The following is a 24,986-nucleotide window of genomic DNA, read 5'->3' on the forward strand; positions in this document are numbered from 1 at the left end:
CCCTTTCCGCACGCGGATCTCTTTCCGGTTTCATAAAGAGACCGGGGGTGGAGGGGCGGAGAGGAGGGGACAATGAAAACTGTAATAAAAATGAATGAACCCGAACGAGTAGAGCCACGCCATTATTAAGTTTCTGTTTTACGGAAACGCCTTTTGGACACACTCACTTCTAATTCAGCGCGAAGCTGCTGGTTGGAGTTCTGGCACACAGATTAGAAACCACTCGGTCTGAAGAGTCCTTGGGAGCTCTTACCCACAAAAACTTCTAATCGGAGAAAACATCTTCCCTGTTTACTGTGTTCCCTCCCCGAGTCCTTTTGAAAATCCCCGTGTAGGAGGCGATCCTGTGTCACCTTGCAATATTTAACAGTGGAGGTTGTACTCAGCAGCTCGCTTCTCCTCTTATTCTGAGCTGTGGCAGACTTTCCCCTCCTTCCCCTAATCCCGGGTCTGGCTATCTGTAAAGCAAGCAAAATGTTTCCCGTAGCTGGGCAGTGGCCAGCCGCCTCCTGGAGCTTGATAACGGAGGGTCGTAGCCTAGGGGCTCCCGGGCGCAGGGAGATTCCGCCGCCGCGAGCGCGCGTGCTCAGCGCCCTCGCGACTTGCCTTCCTTCTCTCCGCTCATCAATGAGAAACTGGAGACGCTGGCGCGCTCCGGGCAGGGGCGGGCTGGTGCAGTAGGAGGGGGTGCCGCGGGCGGGTGCCTGGGGCAAGGGGTTTAACTTAATTCTTCCCCAGCTCCCTGGAGTCGCGAATATGCGTCAGGAGGCACGGCTGCTCTCTCGTCTCTCATCGCCGGGCAGGCTTGCACCCTTAGCTTCCAGCCGGTCGGCCCAGGGTCCCCAGGCCATTTGCGGCCGCATCCGGGCGGAGCCTTCCCCCTGCCGGCGCGCGCCTGCGGGGCCGGTCCTGCCCGGGGGCGGGCGCCGCGCGCTCACTTAGGCTGCAGCGGCTGCGGCGTGGCTGGTGGGTGCCCTGGGCCGAAGGCCGGAGGGCTGCGTCCGGCCAGACCCATATTTTACTAAGGGAGCGCGAGCTGCTGAGGAGGACGGGAAGTGCAGCAGGCACGGGGTGCTGGGATAGGTGCCTTCCCGGGTCGAGAAGGCAGAGATACCCAGGGCTGGGTCCCAAGGTGGTTGTATACCGCGAGTCCGGATGTCGTGGGGGATTAGACGTTAGGGGACCTAGGCATTTCGGGAAGACAAGCCCCCTCGGGCCCCACCACCTGGGTGCTTCCCTAGATGCACTTCCTCCTCCCGCGTAGAGGGTGGCGCTGAAGGCTGGGAGGGGGCGGTGACCCATGCCGGCGGACGCCTGGAGCGCGCTACTGGCCTGCTTAGGGCTCAGGTCTTCTCTGCAGCCGTTTGTCATATCTTCTCTTGCTGCACTACTTGTGCCTATCTTCCTCCTCCAGTAGCCCCGTGTGCTCTGCTTTTTCTTATGTTTGCTGTGTCCATCCATGACTTGCTGCCTGCGGGTTGGACCTTCCTTTCCGTAGTTTGCTTCCCCTTACTTTACCGGTTGATTCCATTCACTGACTGTTGGCCCTTCCTTACACCACCGCGGTCGATACTGCCTCTTATTTGTTTGTTGCTTTTCTCTAAGGCCACTTCTTATGCCTGTCCCAGGGCCATTTCCCGCCTCTTCTCTCCATTCGCTCAATAAGTACTCACAGGACTGAAAATGGCAAAAATGCGCCAATCTCTTCGCCTGTTAAGCTCTAACCACTGTTTCATCCTAGCTCTTTATCTGTCTTCTGGCAGTATTTTTTCCTGACACTTATTTATATACCTGGATATTTACGTACACGCCTGGGCCCTCCACCAGGCCATCAGCTCTTTAGGTCACAATCCTTGCTTATTCTGTTCTTCATTCTTCAAAGCACCTAACAGATGCTTGGGAAGACACTTATCCGGTGATTTAAATTAAAATATACCCAAGATTTAACATACTTGGCCTCCCCTTGCATTTTCAATTCATGTTATAGTAAGTTTGTGATTTTTTTCCCTTCCTGCAGCCTTGTTCTTTGTTAACTTTATGTTCTGGGATTGCCTATTACAGTTACACTTTCCTTTTAAGTCTTCTTGACACTAATTGTCTTGCTTTTTTCTTTTACCCCAGTGCATTTCTCCCAGTATCCTGGTGATCCAATTTTAGAACCATCCCTACCCTCCAAAACCTAAACAGCCAAAAAGTCTTCAAACAGGTGTATAAGAAAAATAAGATTTTTTAAAAAAAATTCCTTTGTTAATATAAGGGCTTAGATCCTCTTGGGTAGGGGGAAATTTTAGGAGACTACAGTCTTACCTTTCTCAGACCCATTTCCTTAAAATGGTTTAAAATAACTTCTGGAAGAAAGACACTATGAAGAGAAGCTTCTACCCTGTCTTTTGAGAATTTATTTGTAATTGTCTTTAAAAATCTCTTAGACATAGCCTCAAACAAAACTTGCTAATTTAAGAAATTATAATGTTTCTCTCATAAATGAGCGACGAAAGCTTTTGAAGAATTGTGAGAAGGGCCAGGAATGGTGCTTTGCCAGTAGGCTGGCTGGGTTAACTAGCATCATTTAAGAGGATCTAGAGTAAGAATTTGTTAAACACACCCTGTAATTCGTACCTGCTAACTTAGCAAACATTCAGGGAATGGGGCCCCTTTTTTGGAGTGATGTTTGTGTATACTCTTAAAGGGTTGGACTGAGGCAAGTTTATCAGGTTTATTACTGCTTTAATGTTTTAACTGATACTCATGACCTAGACAGGAAATAAATACTGTAGGTTTTTAAAAATTTTGTATCAGATAGTTTCATATATAATAGATATAGCAAATAATGGGAAGTAATAAGTATATTCCCTGGAGAATCATCCTGAGCCACATCCTAAAACTAAAATATTAAAAATATCTTGAGTAATATTATCTGGTGAGAGTTTCTTACATGAGGTAGAGGAAATTGCCTGCTTTTAGCTCCAACTAGTGTTTTTGAGTTCCAGTTTTACACTGAAAAGCCTTTGTGATTTTACAGCATTGAAAATAGAGACATGTTGTTCTTTTATGAGATGTCTGGCCTTTACCTGTTATTCTCACTAATAGCTGACTTAATTTGTAAGTGCTGCTAGCAAGGGAAAAGATTGGTAAGGGAACATAAAATTCATTGAATGAGAAGGAAAACCGGGCTCTGGTTTCTCCTCTTTCAGCAGCCTGCCAGGTTTGTGCTAACAGTGGATGCTAGTTGCTCCGGTTGTAATTGTCTAGCCAATGATGATTATCTTCTGATGTCGGCTGACACAGTGTTCACCAATAGGAAAGCAGGAGGCCTGTGCTGACTGCTGTAACATTATGTATGTGAGGTGACGTCATCAAAGGGCTTGCCTAGAACCTCATGAAACCCTCCCCCCTCTCCTGGCATCCTTCACACATCCAGCCTTTCAGTGCTTTGTACTTTTTTCTGACTTTCTCTCCTCTCTCTAACCGTGGTGGTGGTCATAAGGAATTTATTGTTTTTATATTCTGTTATAAAGTTATGAGACAGAAATTTCTAGAATTAAATTTTGTCCAGCAGAGGAAACCTTTTTATTCACAAATTTGATTTTACCCAAGGAAAAAAATGGAAAGAACTTAGAAGGAGTTGTTCATCTGTATATTCTTTCTTACATATGCGGTTTAGAAAGTAACAGAATGTACAATTTCAGGGTTCAAGAACTATAAACAGCATAATAAACCTATATTAGTATTTTACTCAGAAGATAGCAACATAAGGTTGTTGGAACTTTTCAAATGAAGTACTAGGTCATTATTTTTCCTGTAATGAGAATTGCTTTGAATTGCTCCATGAAATTTACTTGTGATGTGCTGCATGCATCTTCCAGAAAGATGGCTGGAAAATAGTGCAGTCTATCGCCACAGAACAGAGTAGATCAGAGTTTCATTTAGTCGTTATTAGCATTACAGCAAACTTGGCTTGGGTCAACTGTCTAGGAAAATACTGTGTGCATGTTATGCTTGTTATATTGTTGCCACTTATTTTGGAGACGCACAGCTCATAATGTTTAAAATTGAAAAGTCCTAAGTGTGAGGAACTCTGTGTCATCCAGTAAACTTTAGAAATCTCTAGGATATAGGTGTCATATGTGCTAGGTTAAGAGCAAGAAGCCAGAAAATATATAGAAAGGAAAACGTGATCTATGTTATGAGCCTCAAAAATAATAAAAAGTGTGGGAACTTTGATCTGAGCTTTCATGTATCTTTCAAGAAATGATGTAGCTGGCCTTGTGGCACATGCCTGTAATCCCAGCAGCTCAGGAGGCTGAGGTAGGAGGATTGAAAATTTGACCAACCTCAACAGCTTAGCAAGGCCTTGTCTCAAAATTAAAAAAATTAAAAAACGGGCTGGGGATGTGGCTCAGTGGTTTAGCACCCCTGGGTTCAAGCCTCAGTATAGAAAAAAAGAAAAGAAATGATCCATATTCATGCAATCCTTGGTTCTGATTTCCAAGGATAAAAGCCACCTTAACTTAGATTGTTTTGTAATTATATTATCCATTTATGTGTTTGCATTAGTTACTATATGGTGATAAAATTTTTTACTTAAGACCTCTTGTTAAATTGGCAATTTTATGTCTCTGGAAGATTGCTTCTTGCATTTATTTTGATGCTTCCAAAATAGTTAAACTACATTAGGATCTAATTCTAAAATTGGGCACTGTATATCCAAGAGTTGCTTTGCATACCTTCTTGAAAAGGAGAGTCTTTCAACTCAGACAGTGGAAAAGCTATGAACAAGATGGAGACTTAGCAATACTTAGGAAGGCATAGAATAGCCATCTAAGTTGCTAGCCAAGAAAGTAAAATTGAGTATAGCGCTATTATGGCAATTCAAGAATTCATCTTTGCATCAGTGATCTGGAATATTTTAGGTCCAGGTCTTTTCTGAAATTAATTATCCAAAAATTGCCTTGATGATTTGCTTAATTTTTCTCATATAAGTACAGGTGAGCTGTGCTGCCTTTAATTAACAGGAACCAAACATCAGTCCATAAAATTTGCCTCGGCTTTATCTTTATTAGTCCCTACTTCAAATTCACCTGCTCCCAGTTGCTTTTAATTTATCTTTGTTAGGTGAGCTCAGGCATTTACTTGTAAAAGTTACCTATACCACATACATCATTCCTGTTGATAACCCTGAGAAATCTGAATGAAAACATAGCTTGGCTTTATTGTAATGTTAAGGCTCACAATTTAATTTCTTTTCTATATTTTTGTATACAGGCAGGCACAAAAGTGTAATATTGAAGTAGGTATTCAGAGAACTTTTTGGGGGGGAAGAGGGTACTGGGGATTGAACCCAGGGGTGCTTAACCACTGAGCCACATCCCCAACCCACTGTCATGATTCATTTCTTATTGATCATTCATGATTTTTAGTTTTACATTTCTTTATTCCTGGTATATTGAAATAATAGGGACTTTTAGAAAAATTTTTTATTTAGTCATTTACTCATTTTTGTACTTTATGAAATTTAACTTTTAGCCTGTACTTTGTACAAAAAAGTGCACAAGTGGAAGAGGCTTCCACTTATCTCTGCTGAGATAAACTAGAAAAAATACTACCAATGTGCTCACTTTAACAGCACATAGACTGAAATTGGAACGCTACAGAGAAGATCAGCATGGTCCCAAGGATGACACACAGATTTGTGAAGTATTCCATATTTTTTAAAAAGATGCTAAGAAAAATTAGATATGTGGATTGGAGGCAGTTTTTACTGGATAATCATTCATGGTTTTCTAATAAAGTGTAAAAGAATAAAAATTCTGTTACCTTCAGGGTTTCATATTTTAGTTTTTTTCTTTCTAAAACTTTTCTTGAAGCATTTGTAATTGCAATATCATAGGGAGAATACTGATACAATGTATTTTGTATATGAGGTTTGTGATCACTTAAGTGAAACAAAATTCCATTTTCATAAAGATAAATTTCAGATATTTTAGCTAAATCTTTACTTTTATTAATACCTATCCTTGTAGCAATTTTTTCAGAAATAATCTTTTGAATTTTGAAACTGAATTTCTGAATTGGCTACTTGTTTATTCTTATGGGGCATATAGAGGATCATTCTTTGAAGATTGACAAGATTGGTAAAATGCGTGTTTATTATTGTTCTCTGTTAGGAGAGTCCAGACACACCTAGATGATGAACATATATACACAGATGTGCAGAAGCATATATTAATAGTGACTTGAAAATATTGAAAGAAGCGCCTATGCAAGATCATTTCTTCTCCACTTCTTGCTTCCATAAAAACATCTTGCTGAGCTGAACATGCTTTTCTAAAATTTGTTGCAAAATATGTTCTGTTGTGTCATTTAAAAAAAACTAGTTAAATAATTTATTTTAATTGGTTTTCAAGCTACAGATATTGAATGTTTAGCACTTTAGGTTCACATCAATTATTGCTGAATGAAAAGAACTTCAGTATGATTAATAATTGCTGAAAGCCTCAAGTTTTCCTGTCTTTGGACTCAGTTGCTTAGCTCCGTCCATACACACAGTCACGTTAAATAAAATATAAAAGGTTTCAGCCTGCTAAGCCTACCCTAACTGGGGTAATTCACTTTTTTACAGGTGAAGTGAGTTCAGTGAAATTGAACGCTCAAAGCTAAGAATTTCATGATTCTGTTTTTGGAGGCTTAATGCAATAAATAAATAAATAAATAAATAAGTCTGATGAAAAGATTTGCTTCTGAAACTTTAAGTATTTGAGACTTCTATCAAAGTCTGTGGGTGCCCTTAGCATTTAAGTACTGGACTAGCAATGTTCATCATTATAAGAGGGTAAAAGGTATTTTACAAGAAAAACATGCCCTAAATATCATCATCTGCAGTTTCCTTTCAACTTTATGACTTTTTAGTGTAGACTTTAAAGATCTTTGAACTTAAGGTAGATTTTCTTCATTCTGAAGCATTAGTACTAGTAGTTGATACATACTTAGTGATTGCAAGCATTCTCTTAAAAAGGTTTTCAGTATGTTAAGTCCCCACAGCCAGGCTTCTATGTATTATCTTTTAACATCGCAGACAATTGTCTGGGCTCTGTCTGGGATATGCCTGTAGGGAAAGAAAAGGAGAAATGGGTTCCAGGCCTAAGGCTTGGATGGGGGTGGGAATCACACAGGCCCAAATCATTCCCTCATTTGAATACTAATAAATATTCAATCAGTAAAACAATGCACTTGAAAACTTGGCAGCCTGGAAGCATTCCTGTGGTTTAAGTCCAGACAAGTATATCTTGTCTTATAATTTTCACTAAGTGGATCCTGAATACTTAAGGCCTGGAATAGCTAAAGAAAGCCTGTATTAGCTTTACTGGGTATCACAAGCAGTAAACTGTGTAAATACTTTAATCATTAAGAATTACTGCTTTCTGAATATCACTTGTTTAGTATCTGTCAACACTTTTATAATTACAGAAAGTCATGACACCTTTAATGATGTTCCTACCCCAAAACATTCCAGTCTGATTGAAAACAAACCAGGGCACACAGATTTGGAATATTTCTTACAAAGCTTTAGCCTGTGGAATGCTATCTGCCTGCTTCTCTGTGATATTCACCTCACATACTCAGCATGGTTCTAGACTCTGGGAGTCTGTGTATCCATCTGGCACTGCCAGTAGCCAGGCTTACCTTGGGGCAAGCTTTAGTAGTTTCTGTTAACAGCCACCCCCTGTTGACAGAAAAAATATGTGTAGGCTGGGAATCTCCTTCTTGCAGGTCAGCTCTTACAATGTGAAAACTGAAAGAATTTTTTTTTTTTTAAAGTGCTAGGGATGGAACTCAGCTACATGCCAGCCCTCTTTTCCTGATTCTAAAGTGAAGAATCATTACTACAGGAAAAAACAATAAGGATGTTCAAAAATATAAAGATGTAGGAAAGAAAATTCTTTGCAGTCTTAGAGGCAAGCACTTCTATTTTGCTGTGTCTCCTTCTTTTCAGGGTTTTTATATATTTAGATCATTTGCTACATAACAACATACATGCTGGAGATGACTGTGGGCGCTTGACATTACCTACTATCTCGTTATACTTTTCTATTTTGCTTTTTTCCTCTTTTCACAGTAAATATTTTTTGTATTGTTAAAACCATAAACCTCAGTGGCTACTTAATGTTTTATTATTTGGACTTCTCCAACCTCAATGCTGAACATGTTAAGTTTCTCCTATTTTTTTTTTTAATTAGATACAATTCCCTGAAGAACATCTTGTGTATTAGTATTTCCATCTTTTTGATAAATACGAATGATAACATCTGGGAGAATTCTCTTTTAAAACATGTCTATAGCTAGGTTGACATCTAATTGAAGCTATTCCTTGCTCTGGCAAGGAAGGACAGTATTCATACCCTTCTGCACGTTGAAGATGAACATATTTTTAAAATCTTTGATAAGTTGGTAAGAAAAATGTGAATTCCATTGTTTTAATTTTTTTTTTTTTATTTCTAGGAAGATTCAGAAATTCTCTTTGTTTTTCATGTGCTTTTATACCTTATTGTACTGGTCCTTTCCTACTTGGATATTTGCTTACACTTGTGATATACTAAGGATGCTAGCCTTTTGTCTAGCATGTCTGGTGGAAATCCCTTGTTCTCCAAGATGATTTCTGTGGTCTTTATTGTGCCCACTTTCCATAGTTGAGAGCAGATCTAGCAACTTTAGTGTATGGCATAGACATGTATTTTTCATCAAATTAATAGAAAGAGCTGTTCCCTGAGTGTGTGTGTGTGTGTGTCTATCGCTTTATAAATAACCTATAGGTCAGTAGCCTCAGGAGGAAGTGAGGGAGAAGGAACATCCTCTGTCCATTGGCTTCATCCTACACAGTGTGGCTACAGGGAGATTATCACTTTTCTAGTTTTGGACTAATTTTTTTTTATCAATTGGCTTTAGTTTTTCAGGTTTTTATGGGTGTGGCAATAGGTATTCCTTGTGGGATGGTAGTGAAGTGGTTAAGCCCATGGACTGTGGAGCCAGAGTGGCTGGATCACATCTTTGTTGTGCCATGTAGGAGCTGAGTGATCTTTGGCAGCTTAATTAGACTCTCTGCTTTAGGCCTCCTCTCTAAATTGGAACTGATTACAGTACTGCTATTAGGGATGATGAAGGTAATGATAATGAAGTCTGCCAGTCTGCCTTAGCAAGTTGTGAGGATTAAATAAAATACTGTACGTTAACCCTTTAGAACAGTGCCCTGCACATATTTTTATTTCACCATTATCATCTGCACCGGACACTATAGGATCAAGATAGAAGTGGGAGATTAGATGGAATCATAAGTAAATTCCTGAGGTGATCCAAAATGGCTGTGCATCAATCTGCAAATACGTGATAAAGAGCTCCTCATGGAGAGCCACTATCAAAGTGGGCCCCAAGAGGAATAAAGAAGAGTGACTTGAAGAAATCTACAAACTACTTTGAAAGTTCTCTGCAAGAGAAAACATTGTTAATATAAATGTGGCTTAATAAAAGTGTAGGACTGGTTTTATTAAATACATTTGAAACCTTCTCAGAAGCTATGCTTTCTCTCAAAGCCACATAACAAACAGTATGAAGTACAGGCAGTTCTAGTGACAGACATGGACTACTAATTTATTTTCTACATAACACACAAGATTGTCTCAACTAATAATTTATTAAATAAAAGTGTGCCATCTTTGTATGTGTTACATACCAAAGATAAAAATCACTGTCAATCAGTGAATGATAGTGGCTAAAATTTTGGGGACTATGAGTTTGCAAGTTTATGCTTCAAGTGAGTCCTTGGTCATTGTTTAATAATTCTTAGGTTTCAGTGACAAAGGTCTGGCTGTGTGTTTCTCAGTAAAGTAAAATAAGAGATCATCACACTTTAGTTTTCTCAGAGACAGAGACGGGGGAGGAGGAAGCTTTTTCCATCTGTGCATTCATTTCCCTGCTAACCATTGGTCCATGCCTGGAGTTGGCATTATAGTGGACAGCTTGCACTCTTTGTTTTGGGGACACTTACTATTAGAGTTTTTTAGATTTTTTTTTTTTTTTCTCTTTGGTACTGGGGATTGAATCCAGGGATGGTTAAGCAGTGAGCCACATTCCCAGCCCTTTTAATTTTTTATTTTGAGACAGGGCCTTGTTGAGTTGCTGAGGGACTTGATAAGTTGCTGAGGCTGGCTTTCAACTTTCGATCCTCCTTTTTCAGCCTGCTGAGCTGCTAGGATTACAGATGTGCACCACCATACCTGGCCACTTCTGGAGTTTTATAATCAGTCTCCGGGCTAGTAATTCTTAGGTCATAAGTGGGCTGACCCACTGGGCCCCTGTCAACTGCAGTGACTCCTGTTTCGGATGTCCTGTTGCACACACTTAGGATTTGTAATTTCAATACCCAGTGAAGCAATGCTCAAATTCTGATTTGGTCTTCCAGGTTCAAAGGACTTCTTTGAGAATCCCCTTGCAGCCCATTCCACTTGGGGTGCCTCTGATTGCTTGAAGGTTCTTTTCCCCACTGACCTGAAGGTCATGTCTCTCCATTAAGGATTCTTTTCCATATTGACTGGAAGGTTATCCGTCCTCCCTGAGCCCTAGTTCTGAATCTAACTGCATTTTCCCACTTTCCCACTTTCCCATTTATATACATGAAAATGTCCCTTATGGGCTCTCTAGGCCTTCTTTTTAAAGCCATTTCCCAAATGTCAGTTGTGGTCCACTGGTAATCCACATCGATACTTCTAGAAAATAAAAAAAAATTAGGCTTTTTTGGTTCAAATGATGAAGTGTTATGTAGTAGGAAACCATTAAGAGATTTATTAAAGCTTACTAAAATTTGTCATTTGTGCATTCAAAGGAACAGGTCTATTAGAGATTTGCTCAGGGATGGGGTGGGGTTCTAATTGAGTATACTCCCACACAGTGCTCTGGAACATTCCAAAACTCCTATTTATGACAATATGAAAATTTTAAGGATACTGTTACCAGTATTCCACCAGAGTTGTCTTGAGTTGTGCTTTGTTTTCAGTTTACTGTTCTTGCATTCATATTTTAAAAAAAAAGAAAGTCTTTGAACCTGTATTTTGGGACTGCTGATACTACGTCTGATTGTAGGACTTTGGTACCTGGTTCTTTCTAGTTTCCTGTAATTATTGAAATTCTTTTTCTACTGATAAGAGGGAAATGCAGGGTAAAAAAAGTTTGAGAAAAACGCTCTGTTTGTGGCATTTGGGCCAGATTCTCTGCAGTTTGTTTCCCCAGAATATGCATGTCCAGGCAGCATCCCAGAGATTCAGATTTAGCAGGTCTGTGGAGGGGCCGAGACAGGTGGAGAAGCACTGCTCTACTCTGGTTCTGTCCCACATTCTTTGGGGCTGTCTCTCAAAACCACTGGTCTCCTTTTCCTCAGCTGCCCTGCTCTGTTATGTCCTACACAGAGAGAGGACATAATTCATCTCCCAAGCTCCTTCCTCTCCCTTCTCAAATGCACCACCCAGTCCCCTGTGGTCTGTTACTCGGTTACATTTCCGTCTGTTCGTTCTGCCAGCTGTGGGCCACCTTCTGGCCCCCACAGCTCCCTTGTGCCTCCTCTCTCATTGCCCTGACTCCTCCCCTTCTTCTGTCTGCTGCATTATCTGTCAGTCACAGATCTCGTCCTGTCACTCCAGCGGTGGAAAACCTTCAGTGGTTTCCTATTATCTGTAGGACAAATCCAAGCTATTTCAAAGGTTTGAGAGGCCATTCAATATCTGGCTCCAGATTACCTTTCTAGTGTTACCTGTTGAAGCAGTCTCTATCCTACACCTATTTATTCAGATTTGAATTCCAAAGCCTGTTTCCTTCCCACCCATTTGAAATCCTTCCTTGTGGTTTGCTGCGCTTGGTTCATAAACAGATTACTGTTTTCTCTTCTAGTGTTGAAATCAGTACCTACCACAGAATTCAGCATACAATTGCAGTCAGTGTGTGTTGAGTAAGTGAATACACCTACTGGCTTTTCATTCACTTTCAAGTGTATCTGATTGTATGATCCTGTACATATTTATATTTTCTTAAGTGAATCATGTCCAGTGCTTTAAAAATACTTATTTTATTCTCTTCATTTAGACTTACCTTTTAGAGGAAAAGGTATCAGTTTAGTGTGACTGATTCTTAGTGAACTCTTGCTAATACTGGAATCGAGTAGTACTTTTTTACTTACTCAAGTCACCTACTCCAATCAGAAAGAAGTGACATTAAAAAATAGAGATTTCTTTGAAGTGGGGTAAGGGAGGATGGAATTGCATGCATAGGAAAAAAGAAACTGGAAGAAAATAATGCCAAAATGGCAAAAAATAGTTGTGCAAAGGTGGCAAAATGCTGGTTATTTTTTTCTCCTTCTGTTGCTCCTGTGTTCTGTGATCTATTTATGTTACATTCTGGGACTGTGCGAGTGGGGTGATGTGGGTGTTGTCCTATTTTCATTAGCTGTTTTGTGCTTATGCTTATTATAATCTAAGAGATTTCATTTTACAATTATCTAGTGTCAGGTAACAAAATGTATTGTAAAAACAAATGCATTTTTGAATTACCATTAAAATGAGCAGTACAGTTCAATGTAAAGGCAACCTTTGAGAACATTGAACTGTACATTCTTACTCCAATTGAATACACTTTCTCAGATTAACATAGAAATGAGCCATTCTGTTGATGTTACATTAAACGTCTTTCTCCAAATAATAAATTATACTGGGTGATTTTTTTTTTTTTTTTTAATTTTAAGTAGGAAAGGGCATATTCTTTAAGGGAGAGTGATAAAAGACATTAACATTGCTATTTTTATATATGGCTCAGGAATGTGTCTAATGGGGCAAAGGTTCTCTAGGGACAACAGTCATCTCATCTAATAGAGATAAAAGATTAAACATAAACCTGTCCCTAGAGAGATAAAATGAATCAGATAATTGGTTCAGGGACCTGATGGCACCTGGAAACAGACACTGAACACATACCTGGAATATATCATCAGCAGATCTATCTAGCACTGCAGAATGCAGTGTCAGATTTGGGGGACCTAGTAGGATCTCCTTACATTCTGAAATGAAGGATGTAAGGGGCCAGTGTACCCTCTCCAAAGGCCAGTCTCTGTGGATTGAGAGAGCCTGGTATGTCTGGTCTGGTCAGAAGTCCCAGGAGTCTAGATGGGTACAGTGGCAGGGCTTTTCACAGGATTGCTTTGAGGAGCAGATCTGGTCAGTCCTGGGACTGGACTCTTCCAGACTTTTCTCAGAGAAATGAGAGAGATGGAAGACTGTCAGTGAGTATACAGAAAATAGGGTTATGGTTTTGTTTTACATTTTATGACCCTGTAGTTGACCAAGGTAGCCAGACTCTCAGAAGTTAGACTACATCTCGAATTTGCCCTTCCATACTAGTCTCTTCCTGTCCACTGTCCATGTCAGAAAGCAGGGCACAGGTGAAGGGGAAGGGAGGTTAAAGGAGAAAGTTCAAAATCCTATGAGATACAATATTTTAAAAATCTCTAAATGATTCAATGATGACCTTTTTGTTCAGTTCTCTGTCTCAATTTAGACAAAATTCCATTGTTCAATTATAGACATCTTAATGATTTCTGGATGCAAAATACAGATTATATTAGAGAATAATAAAATGCTATTTTATTATAGATTTATTTTTTATTTAGAGAAAATTAATGCTACAGAAAATTAGTCAGTGTAAATAATATTCTAATAAGTTCCATGCTAGTTGAATTAGTATAATTAATGTTTTAGGTATATTAGACTTGATGTTTCTTGAAGAGCACTAAAATACTATTTCCTTATAAGATAATTTTTCTTAAAGTAAATTTAATCATTTAATGTACTAAATATTTATGACTTCCTTCTGTACTTAGAGAAAAAAATGCACATTTCTCTTTTCACAGGTGTTTTTTTTTTAAGGGAAACATTTTCTTATTATAGAAATTTATTTTAAAAAGTTTCTGAATTCAACTACCCCAAAATAAAGCATAATGTATTTATACATAGTTTCATAGTTTATGGCCACATGTCTATATCTGACATGGAAATTACAATTTACTAAACTTAAACTGTTGTGATTAGAGCAATTACTGTGAATATATAAATGCAGTCCCTTCTAATAGAAAGAAGAAGAAAGGTTATATGGACTTATTCTTTTAAAATATGGCAAATATTCATCCTAACCTTTAGTTTTGCTGTTACAGTAAGAGATCAATGCACTGGCCTTAGATTTGATGTAATTTCATACAGAGTATTCAGGCAAGCCCAAGAATTAATATTTTTTAAATTTGTATCACCTGGATGAAATAACACACAAACTGTGGAAAACTATACCAATCAAACTAAAAGAAAAGACTCTACCATGTTTTTGAGAATTATTCACTGTGTGTTATGGTTTGGATATGAGGTGTCTCCTGAAAAGCTCATGTATTAGTTAATACAAGTATGTCAGAGGTGAGATGATTAGATTATGAGAGCTGTAACCTCATCAGTGGATTAATCGATTTGATGGATGAATAATTTTGAAAGGACTGTTCAGTACTAACTGCAGTTAGGTGGGGAGTGGCTGGAGCAAGTAGGTCATTGGGGGCATGTCCTCAGGAGTTATGTTTGGTCTCTCGTTTGGTGCCCTTTCTGTCTCTGCCTCTTGGCTGTCAAAAGCCGGGCAGCTTTTCTCCACCACAAGCTTCAGCCATGATGTTCTTCCTCACCTCAGGAAGTAGAGTACACTGACCATTGACTGAACCTGTAAAATTGAGCCCCCAATAGACTTTTCCTCCTCCAAATTGTTCTTGTCAGGCATTTTGGTCACAGTAATGAAAAGCAGACACACCATGGATAAAGAATAAAAATTCAGCCTCAGAGGTCTATGAGTTCATCATCTGACTTAACATTTCGTGGGGAATATTTCTTTCCTAGAAGGCATTTGTTGTCTGGAGGCTTCCCTTAGCCCCACCCCACCCGCAGCAGTGCTAGAGTGACGAGGACAAAGATTCTGAAGCTGGGGAAGTTTGTCCTACCTACTAATAAAACATGGGTGCAACTTGATACCTCCTAAAGGATTAAATTTTACTCAGTGGAAAGAATATAGGCTTTTTTATGCTTATGGTTTATTATATCTGAGCTTGCTGTAATAGGTCTGAACTGTTTTCCTTAGGCAGTTACAACATAACAGCTCCATATGTCTTGTTGATATGCAATATCTAGGCATGTGGAATGTTAGTAGTTCTCTAAAGTATCCTATAAATTATGTTTTCATTGATTTTAGGTCAGACTGTCAATAGTTTGCCAGTTGTCTTCAATTGTTAGCTTAAATTGATGGTGTTTTGTTTTGTTATTCATTTGAAAATGAAAAGTATTACTCCTGTTTTCTTGTGAGTTCAGCTGAGTTTAGTGATTTAATATTTTTTACCTGACTTTCTGGAAAAATATTTACACATTGTTTTGGTTCATTAATTAGATTATGTGCATCTGGAGTACTGGAATTATGGAGATAAACAATCTTTTTAAAAAAAGATTTTACTTAGAGTAGCAGTATTCATTTTGATAAAGCAATATGTCTACTGTCTCAGAAATATTTTTTAAAAGGAATAAATTTCTATCAGTTGTAGTTTTCGCTTTCTATGAATAGGCATGGAACAAGAACTTTAATATACTGTAGAAAATTTAGGAGAAAAAAATTAAGCAAAAAGAAGAAAATAAATATTACTCCCAGAGATAACATGTTGGTACAAATCTTTTTGTTTTGTTTGTTTCAGTACTAGGTATTGAGCCCGGGGTACTTAACCACTGCTCCACATATGCAGCCCTTTTTATATTTTATTTTGAGACAGTGTCTTGATAAGTTGCAGACCTCGATAAATTGCTGAGGTTGGGCTCAAAGTTGCAATCCTCCTGCCTCAGCCTCCCAAGTAGCTGGGATTATAGGCATGTGTCATCGAGCCTGTATTTTTTTTTTTTTTTTTTTTCTTTTTTTGATACTGGGGATTGAACTCAGGGGCACTTGACCACTGAGCCACATCTCCAGCCCTATTTTGTATTTTATTTAGAGACAGGATCTCACTGAGTTGCTTAGTGCCTTGCTTTTGGTGCAAATCTTTTTTAAAACCTTTTTTTTAAGTGGATTTTTTATAATAACTTTATTTTATTAAGTTTTGTATGTGGTGCTGAAGGTCAAATCCAGTGCCTTATACCTGCTAGGCAAGTACTGCACCACGGAGCCACAACTCCAGCTCCTTAAAACCTTCTTTCTACTTACTTTTATGTTTCTATGTTTTTCACAGATACTATCAGTATTCACACTATGCTTTCTGTAGCCTTTTTTTTCTTAAAATAGAGAGTTTCTTTTTCCATGTTAAATATTTTGTGCACCAAATGGTGAATAGTGGAATTACATAAATTTAATGCTCTAGCTGACACATGAAAAACTTGAGGAATGTTTATTACTCTTGTATATCAGCATATTATTATCTAACATTCTTTGATAATATTATTATCTAACATTCTTAGAATAATTTTTCTTAAGACAAAAGAAAATTAGTAGCTTTAAAAAATACAAGAACATATTAAAGTGGTTTTAATTTTGACCAGTGGACTACAAAGATGAAATAAATTTCAGATTATTCCTTTTATGGATTATGTCCTATTTTGGTAATATTCATCAGTTTGCTGTGCAGAATTTACTTGCTAATCAAGGGACTCCTGTCGAGATACTTTGACTTGCAAGTAACGGAACTTACTTAACTGAGGCTTAAACATAAAGACATATAATTATTTTACATCAGTCTGGTTGGAAGCTCTGTGGTTATTCAGTGGTTTCACAATGTTGTCAAAGACCTCGGTTCTTTCTTTCGTTTCTGTTCTGCTGTCCTTAGTCCTTTTTCCTTCATGGTCACAAGATGGCTGTCATATCATCAACCCTCCTGCACCAGTTTCCCAAATAGTCAGAAGGAGCAGTGTCAAAGGAAACTTTTTTTAGTTCATTTGCTTATCAAGGAGGAGCCTCCAGCCCAACTTGTACTTATTGTTGGCATAACTTAATCTCTGGCCAGGCCTCACGTTAGCCCATTCAGTGGCAAAGATGATTGGGATTTCTTTTTGCACCCTTAGACTGTTCACTGACAGAGACACTGAGTGCCTTGAGATGATTACACCAGTCTTGCTTTGGCCTTCAGGGCAGACACATGGCCTTCCATGCAGTATTGGGTAAAGTCTTTCTGTTGGTGGAGGAAGGGAACCAGCTGACTGTGAAGTGCACTTCCACCATGCTAGCATAGAAACTTATAGACTTGAGAAGAAAGGTTTAAGACTGATGTAGTCAAATTCATCTTGGTCAGATAATAAAGTAGATTTATTAATGATGATTTATTCCTGGTTATGTTAAGTGTAAATTATTTTTAAAATTACTTTTTAATCTCTAAAGATAGAGCTCTGTGTGCTACCTTACTAATGAAAGTGGAAGAATAATGCCCAAGCAACATACAAATAAGTGATTAAGAATTGTCTTACACATGTCACAGCACGAGATCCTTAAAACTTGACCCAACACTGACAAAGCATCGGGACCGCTGATACCAGAATTTGTCTTTCCACCTTAGTTATATCAGAAAGTCTCTCTTCACCCTTAGTTATTCTGTTTCTTAGGACAGATCTTACATAGCCTTCCAAAGCAGGGTGCTGTTAGAGTATTTGCTCCTAATGTCTGTGCTGATTCATGTAATGCAGGACATTGACATCACACAGAGGGCCATGGGATTATAGACTGTGTGTGACCCCAGGACCAGGCTTCTTGGCTTGTAATCTTTGTTTATCCATTTACTAGGTCTGTGATGTCAGGGAGGTTACATGTCTTCTCTGAACCTTAGTTTCCTCATCTATAAAATGAGAATACAATTGACTCAATAGAGTCGTTGCATTGACTAAATGAATTAATATATGTACAGCATTCACTTACTGTAATAAGGTTTAGTTATGTCATCAACATTGACATTAAAGGGGTCAATATGTAAAGTTTTAAACAGTATATTCATGTTATCTCATGGTTTTTTACTGCAGTGCATTGAAGTAGAAATTTTAATCCTAAATTATGGGTGAACACATGACACTTTAATATACTTTTATATCCTGTGAATGAGCCTGAGGTTCAGTTTGTCTTTTTCTAAATTTAATTTTATTTATCTTTTTGGGGCTGAGGATGGAACCCAGGGCCTTGCACACTCCGGGCAAGCACTCTACTGCTGAGTTATATCCTCAGCCCCTCTGTTTGCCTTTTTAATTTCTAATTATGAATTTTATTTACAGTATAAATGACAATTTAATACTTGTGATATTTATACATTCTTAGATTATATGGTCCATTAAATCACACTGAAGAAGAAATGATTGGTTAATATATGACAAGCCTCCTAGGAGTTCATTGTACTTAAGGAGAATAATTGTTGATTCACTGCATTAAATTCTTGGGTTGGATTTAGATGCATAGATATTCCAGCTTGAGGTAAGAGTAAAACCATAGGTGAGGTTCATGGTATTATTTGTGACAGTTTCCTGGGCTTTAAATTTATCCCATACCTGTGCATTTTACATCTTTCCTCTTGCATTTAAGACCTGAAGGTCTGATGGGTGTAGTGTAGGAAAAGCAGACTCATTTTGGTGAATGTGTGTTGATGCTCTGGGAGTGTTAAACTCAGTGCATCAGGAAGAAACTAAGGCCAACAGAAAACTTCGTACGTATAATCTGATTTATTAGGGCCACAGGCAAAAAGAGATACCATCTACATTTTTTTTTTTTTTTCTTTTTGTTTTTTTGGGGTGTTGGGGATCGAACCCAGGGCCTTGTGCTTACAAGGCAAGCACTCTACAGACTGAGCTATATCCCCAGCCCCCATTGTTTTTTCTTTAATTCATGTTCAAAAGTAATACTTTTTTTAATGAAAATACATATATATGTACACACACACACACACACAGACTGAATGGCTTTACATCCTGATATTTTAAATCTTTGAAAATTTACATTGAAGGCAATGCTGTTTTACATGATTTTTTCCCAAAGTCTCTAGCAAAAGGATTAACCAGTGAATCAAAAAAAATGTTTTTTAATAGTTCAGGAAGTTCTTTTGGCAAAGTACAGATAGGATTGAGTGACATGGACTATTTAATAACAGGGCAAATTATATTACTGATGACCTCCTGTGTGGATCTAGAAATCAGATGAAGAATCCAATGTCATCAGATCTAATAAAGTTTTATATGAGTGTCTGGAGTCTTTTGAAATGCATTAGCTGTGGATTTTCTAGGATAAGAAAAACGGATGTTTGTGGGTGTCATTAGGGGCATTAAGAGGACTTGGAAGAGTTATTGCTCTCCTGGAACAATCTGACCTGCTGGGCCATGTTGGTCTGCTTCCTCTAACTGCCTATTCCTGTGCTTTGCCAGCGGAGTGCCCATGTCTGTGTTGATTCTCACGCTTCACTAAGTCACACCCAGCAACCTGCTCTACCTAGGTGGAGAAGCAGGTCAAAGGTGCTATTTGAATATAAAGATATGCAGATAAAGTCAGTGGGTGAAATAGCATACCATTATGGTGATAAGTAGTATGTAAAACCTTTCTTGCACAAACCTGTATCACTCAGCACTGGGTGTGTTGGAAAGTGTCACTCGACACACACATATGTGAGAAGTCACTGTGGCTTTAAATCTTACTTTTCCTTTTGTACTTAGAATTTGAAGAAAAAGCAGGTTTGAGAGACCTGGGGAATGTTGTTGGTTTTATTTTCCCCAAACTATACAGCATAAGACTCAGATGAAAGCTCCCTATATTCCAGGAGACTTAAGTCTCTTGCCTCCCTAGAACAAAACAAACAAAACCAGCATACATTTTAAGTACTTGAGGCTAATATAAGTATTTATTTTTGCCAGCATTTATTTTTAACTAAGCATGCTCTGATAACATTTCTCAAGAGGAAAGGTAGCCACTCCACTAGCAACCAGTATCCAGTATGGATTATGTTCCAGAATGCTCCTCCTTGCCAGGGTCCAATTCATATGTCTGGAATGGATTAGCACTTCTCACCCATGTACGTACCTTGCCAGATACAGGTGATTCCCATTACTGCAGTCGTGATGTTCTGTAAGTTGCTGGGAACACTAAATTAGCACATACTGAACCATTGCTCCCAAGGGATACTCAGGGTTGGTTTCCTGACGTTTCTGGTCTCATTATGGACAATGGGTCGTTATATAGTCTTATTGTATGTGTTCTGTGAAAGAGGTCTTATTTAACGTATATTATTGATTGATTAACATTGAACTCCTAGTCTACAGGGTTGTAACTCATGCTTAAGTGAAGCTGATTTAACACATGCATGTCTCTGTAAGGTGTATCACGGTCTTCTTGAGCTTAGCACACTGCACAACTTTTTTAGCACTAGAAACCATTTTAAATAGCAAAAATACCAACAGAAAATAGAGAAATGCAAAACTCTTAGGACTAAGGAGACGATAAAAAAGGACACTTGTTTATAGTGTGAGATCCAAAACAAGGCAAAGCATCGTCTTGTTTGACCCCAGCTGGGAATGTGCAGTCATGGATAACCCAAATTTGTAATGGCAGCGTTCCCCTGAAATCTTTCCCACAGGACACTGAGAAGGCAGCTTTCTTGTCATACTGAGAACTTGTCTTTTCAAATTTAAATCACAAAGCATGGCTTTAAAATTGGAGATTAAAAATTTTATTCAAGGAATTAGGTTAAAAAAGTGTTATTGTTTCTGCACACACACACACACACAGCACATCCTTTGCCATCGTTTTGTAAATGTGGAAGGAGATTGGAGTATGTTTGCTGGAAATTATGAGTAATGTTTACCTAGAGGCTTCTATTGGACATTGACTAAGGTTGTTAACTAATTATGAAGAATTTACCATGTGCCTACTAAGGGCCTTATGAACATTAATTCAATCCCCCATTTTAGGAAGTTGGCTTTGTGATTGGGCATGTCCTGCAGATTAGAAATCTCAGGCACAGAGAGGTAAAGTAACTTGTAAAATGTCACACAGCTGGTAATCAGCAGGCAGGCCAGGTCCACACATTTTGCTGTGCTCCCTTTCCTGCTTTGACCCGTGACCTTGTCATCTCTTGGGAAATTACAGGGAACCATTTTCCAAAACAATATTCTGAAAGAGTAGAGTGGGATGCTGGCACAGGGTTCAGTTTGTTAAAGAAGGCTCAGGTCAATGAGAATGTGACTAGTGGGTTTTTTTGTTTGTTTGTTTGTTTGTTTGTTTAGTTGTAAGTGGCCACAATACCTTCATTTTATTTATTTTTATGTGAAGCTCAGGATCGAACCCAGTGCCTCACGCATGCTAGGCAAGCGCTTTACCACACAGCCCCTGTCACAGCCCCTACCTGGAGGTTTTGGGGAAAATTCTGATTGTATCTATTGAATTAGAGTCTTATTCTATTAGTTTAGCAAGATAACACACATACAAACTAAAAAATACAATTAGGAAATGCTGATTCACTCTTGAAGAGTTTTAATTTTTTTTTGAATAGTCTCTTTTATATTCACTTAAATCCTGTTTCTATTCATAAAGTGATATGAAGGCAAAATTCTGCTTAAACTGTAATCTTAACTAATAAACACTCTCTAAGCAGACCTCCCAACTGCAATTAAGCACTAAATCTGAAATTTCATACTAATAATAAAAGAACGAACTTCTTTAAATGGCAGGAATACTTGTCTGCTCCTAAAGTCCTCAGGAAGTTTTATAGTCATTAGAACAGTCTTAAACACAGAGGTAGGAATTCAGTTCTTTTCTCTCTGAAAAAAATAAGAGAACTCTACATATTTTTAAAATGACATATGTGAGCTATTTGTCTGCTCTTGACAAAGATCAATTGTAGTCAGGAATATGCTGATGGAAATTTCCCCTTTCTGCTCCCCCCTGCCAAAAAACAAAAAAACCCTTTAGTAGACCCTTATGTAACCATTATGGTTTTATTATAGAAGAATTTTTTTGACAGAGAATGAACACCATATAATGCTAGGGGAAAAAATCTACTTACCAAATAGCAAGTATACTAACAAGATCAGTTTGTAAAACACACAAATACATGTGCATGTGAATGCAAACAAGTTTTTGTTTTAAGTATTTTTATAGTGTGTACTGAAATTCTAATTGTGTAACCTTTGAAGATAGAATTAATTTTTTACTCCAGGGAACTAAAGCACGTCTTGAAAGACCTAATACTCTTTCTCTTGGAGAGGATTCAGGTGCTTTGGACTTCAGCAGCAGTATGTGTTCAGGCCGTGCCATCTGTTCTTAGGTCAGGTCAGCAGGTGACCACTGAGTGATCAGGGTGAACCTGCCATCAGGTGGGAGACAAGCGAGAAGACAGAAGTGGAAGGCAATGTCCTTCCATGGGCAGTCAGACCCTCTATAAATATTTTAACTTATTTGAATTACAATCCATTCAGAAAGGCAAAAGTATAAAATAGAGTGCGTTAACTTTTTATCATGGTGACAAAATACCTGAGAAAAACAATGTAAAGGAAGAAAGATTTTGGCTCGTGGTTTTAGAGGTTTCAGTTCGTGGTTGGCTGGCTCCATTGCTCTGGGCCTGAGGTGAGGCAGAATAACAGGGCCAGAGGGCACGGTGGAGGACAGCTGCTCAGGTGGTGGACTAGGAAGCAGAAAGAGAGAGGAGAGACGAAAGGGAGAAGGGCCGAGGGCAAGATATACTCTTGGGGGAGGTTCTGAGGGGTTCCTAGACAGGGGACCTCAACTCAGGGCAAGTAGGATCCTTGGCAAATGTGGCAGGAAAGATTTTCAGCATGTGCCATATCCTTAACCTCAGTGGTCTGCATTGTATGATCAGTAGATAATACTGGAAAGTCCCCTAAGTTATAGGTTTCTTAAAATGTATCTCTCTTGCTTAATCTATTTATTAGCAGGCTAATTAACTGTGCATAGAACAATTATTGTAGTGAGTGACTTTTTGGTAACTCCAAGAATTAGAGATTTACCAGAAATTTGGAGGTGACCAGACCTGAGAGAGACGGGTTTGGGGAGTGACAGGCCTGGAAGGGTATGTGGAACCTTACATTATAAGCTTTTTTCCCTCGTCTTCCTTTTTGTTCCCTTTCTATTTTATTTCTCCTATTCTGCCTCATACCTCTCCAGGGCATGCCCCCAGTGACAGGTTTCCTTCAGCTAAGTTGGACAGGTAGTGACATTTTCTGCTATCTCCCAATAATGCCATCAAATTATGAATCCATCAGATTAATCCAATGATGAAATAATAGCTAACCACACTGAGATGAAGAGGCAGCATCGTTCAGTTGCTCTCTGGTAGCCAATGCAAAAGTAGAAACAAGAACTTCAGAGTTCTTATTATCTGAAAGGAAAAGCAATGCCTAATTATTGTTCAAGAGAGTCAGATGCTGCTTCTGGTAGTAAATTAAGGACAAACCAAGGTCCTACACCAAAAACTTCCAGCAGCCTTTGGGGAAAGTCAGACATATAATTAATGTCAAAAAACACTACAGCCAGGGGCTTAAATTGATATGACCTGAGCAAACTTCCAGTGATCTCACTTGATAGCAAGCTCGTACTTACAGTGCCTGGGAAGATAGATAATGCTGACAGTATGTTCCCTGAAGATGAGCTCTCAGCTGGGCTTTTACTAGTAAATGATTTATTCATAAATGATTTATTAGGAAGTGTTAACTGGTGGTCTTGCTTGAGAAGACTAACTATCCCTCCTTCCCAACTTCCCAGAACCTTCCCTAGTGGGCCAAAGGGTATAGGATTGTCCTTGGGACTTATTCTTCTGGATCCTCTTCAGGATATGGGCAAACATTTGGTCATTCAAAGCAGGTGTTAACCTGATGATTTCCACATAATGTTCTTTCATAAATCCTCCTGATAATCCCGACAGGAATGCGTTGTCATTGTTATCATTTTGCTGAGGAGACTAAGCTTCAAAGCAGTGATTAATTTACTCCTGCCTCCCAGGAAGCGTGTGATTGGTTTGACATTGGGCCGAGACCAGATGCCAGGCTTCGCACTGACCACGACAGCACCACGTGTGTTGTGGAGAACACAGCTAAGTGCAGCCTGTTCTCACCTCTGTGAACTGGGCAGGCCTTCTCATTCCTGCCCACTCTGTTTCTTACAGCACCAGCAAAATGCGGGATATTTGATGATAAACATTAGTAGCCGAGAGGAGAATCAGCCAGATCGACTTTTATATGGGGTGCTGGTGGGGAATCAAGTTGGGTGCGTGAGCTCAGGAGCCAGTCTGAGGAATTGGAGTGGGTCTGGTAAACAGGAAGGAACCTCGTGGACTTGGTGGTGGAAATGACTTCCTCTTCCATCAACCCAAATAATATTTAGGATGACCCATACAAAATTGTCATTGTATACTTAACAATCACAATAATTAATAATTAATGACTTAACATTGGCCTATGAAATGGCGTTATGGTATTGTTCCACTAGAATGGGCTCCCTGGTACTGTTTTCATCATACTCCACCCCTGCTGTTATGTGAAGGATAATGGAGAGGACTGCCTTCCTGAGTTGACTACTGCTTGTGGACGTCAAACAGTCTGTTTTGCTTGTCCAGCTAATCAGAAGCAATTCTCTTTTTGCAGAATAAAGGTCAAACAACCAGCCTTGCAAGCTTATGTATTTGCCACAATTTGGGTGACCATTATAAAAATTAAACACACAAAAAGGCCACAAAAGCATTGCATTTAAGAAACCCTTCCATCAGAAAGGAGCTGCTTACTGCCTGCCTGCCTGCCTGCTTGCCATTCATTCTGCTGGCTTTCCTTCTGCAAACCTTCATGGTTTCTGATGGCAGACTTGTGGAGTTTGAGTTATGTGATAGTGGTCACTTGGTGCCTTGTTCATAATTCTCGTGCTGTGCATGCTCTTTTCTG

General features: G+C 38.9%; 1 protein-coding gene and 1 non-coding gene across 4 annotated transcripts in view; both read left to right on the forward strand.

The window, feature by feature from the left end:
* Window positions 1–24,986, forward strand: part of Elovl6 (ELOVL fatty acid elongase 6) — a 122,927-nt gene that overhangs the window by 1,553 nt on the left and 96,388 nt on the right. The gene's annotated exons all lie outside the window — the stretch shown is intronic.
* Window positions 5,611–5,712, forward strand: LOC124995211 (U6 spliceosomal RNA). The gene has a single exon (XR_007110679.1). It is a non-coding gene; the product is annotated as a U6 spliceosomal RNA (small nuclear RNA).

This window comes from Sciurus carolinensis, chromosome 10, assembly GCF_902686445.1.
Source record: "Sciurus carolinensis chromosome 10, mSciCar1.2, whole genome shotgun sequence".
Lineage (NCBI taxonomy): Eukaryota > Metazoa > Chordata > Mammalia > Rodentia > Sciuridae > Sciurus > Sciurus carolinensis.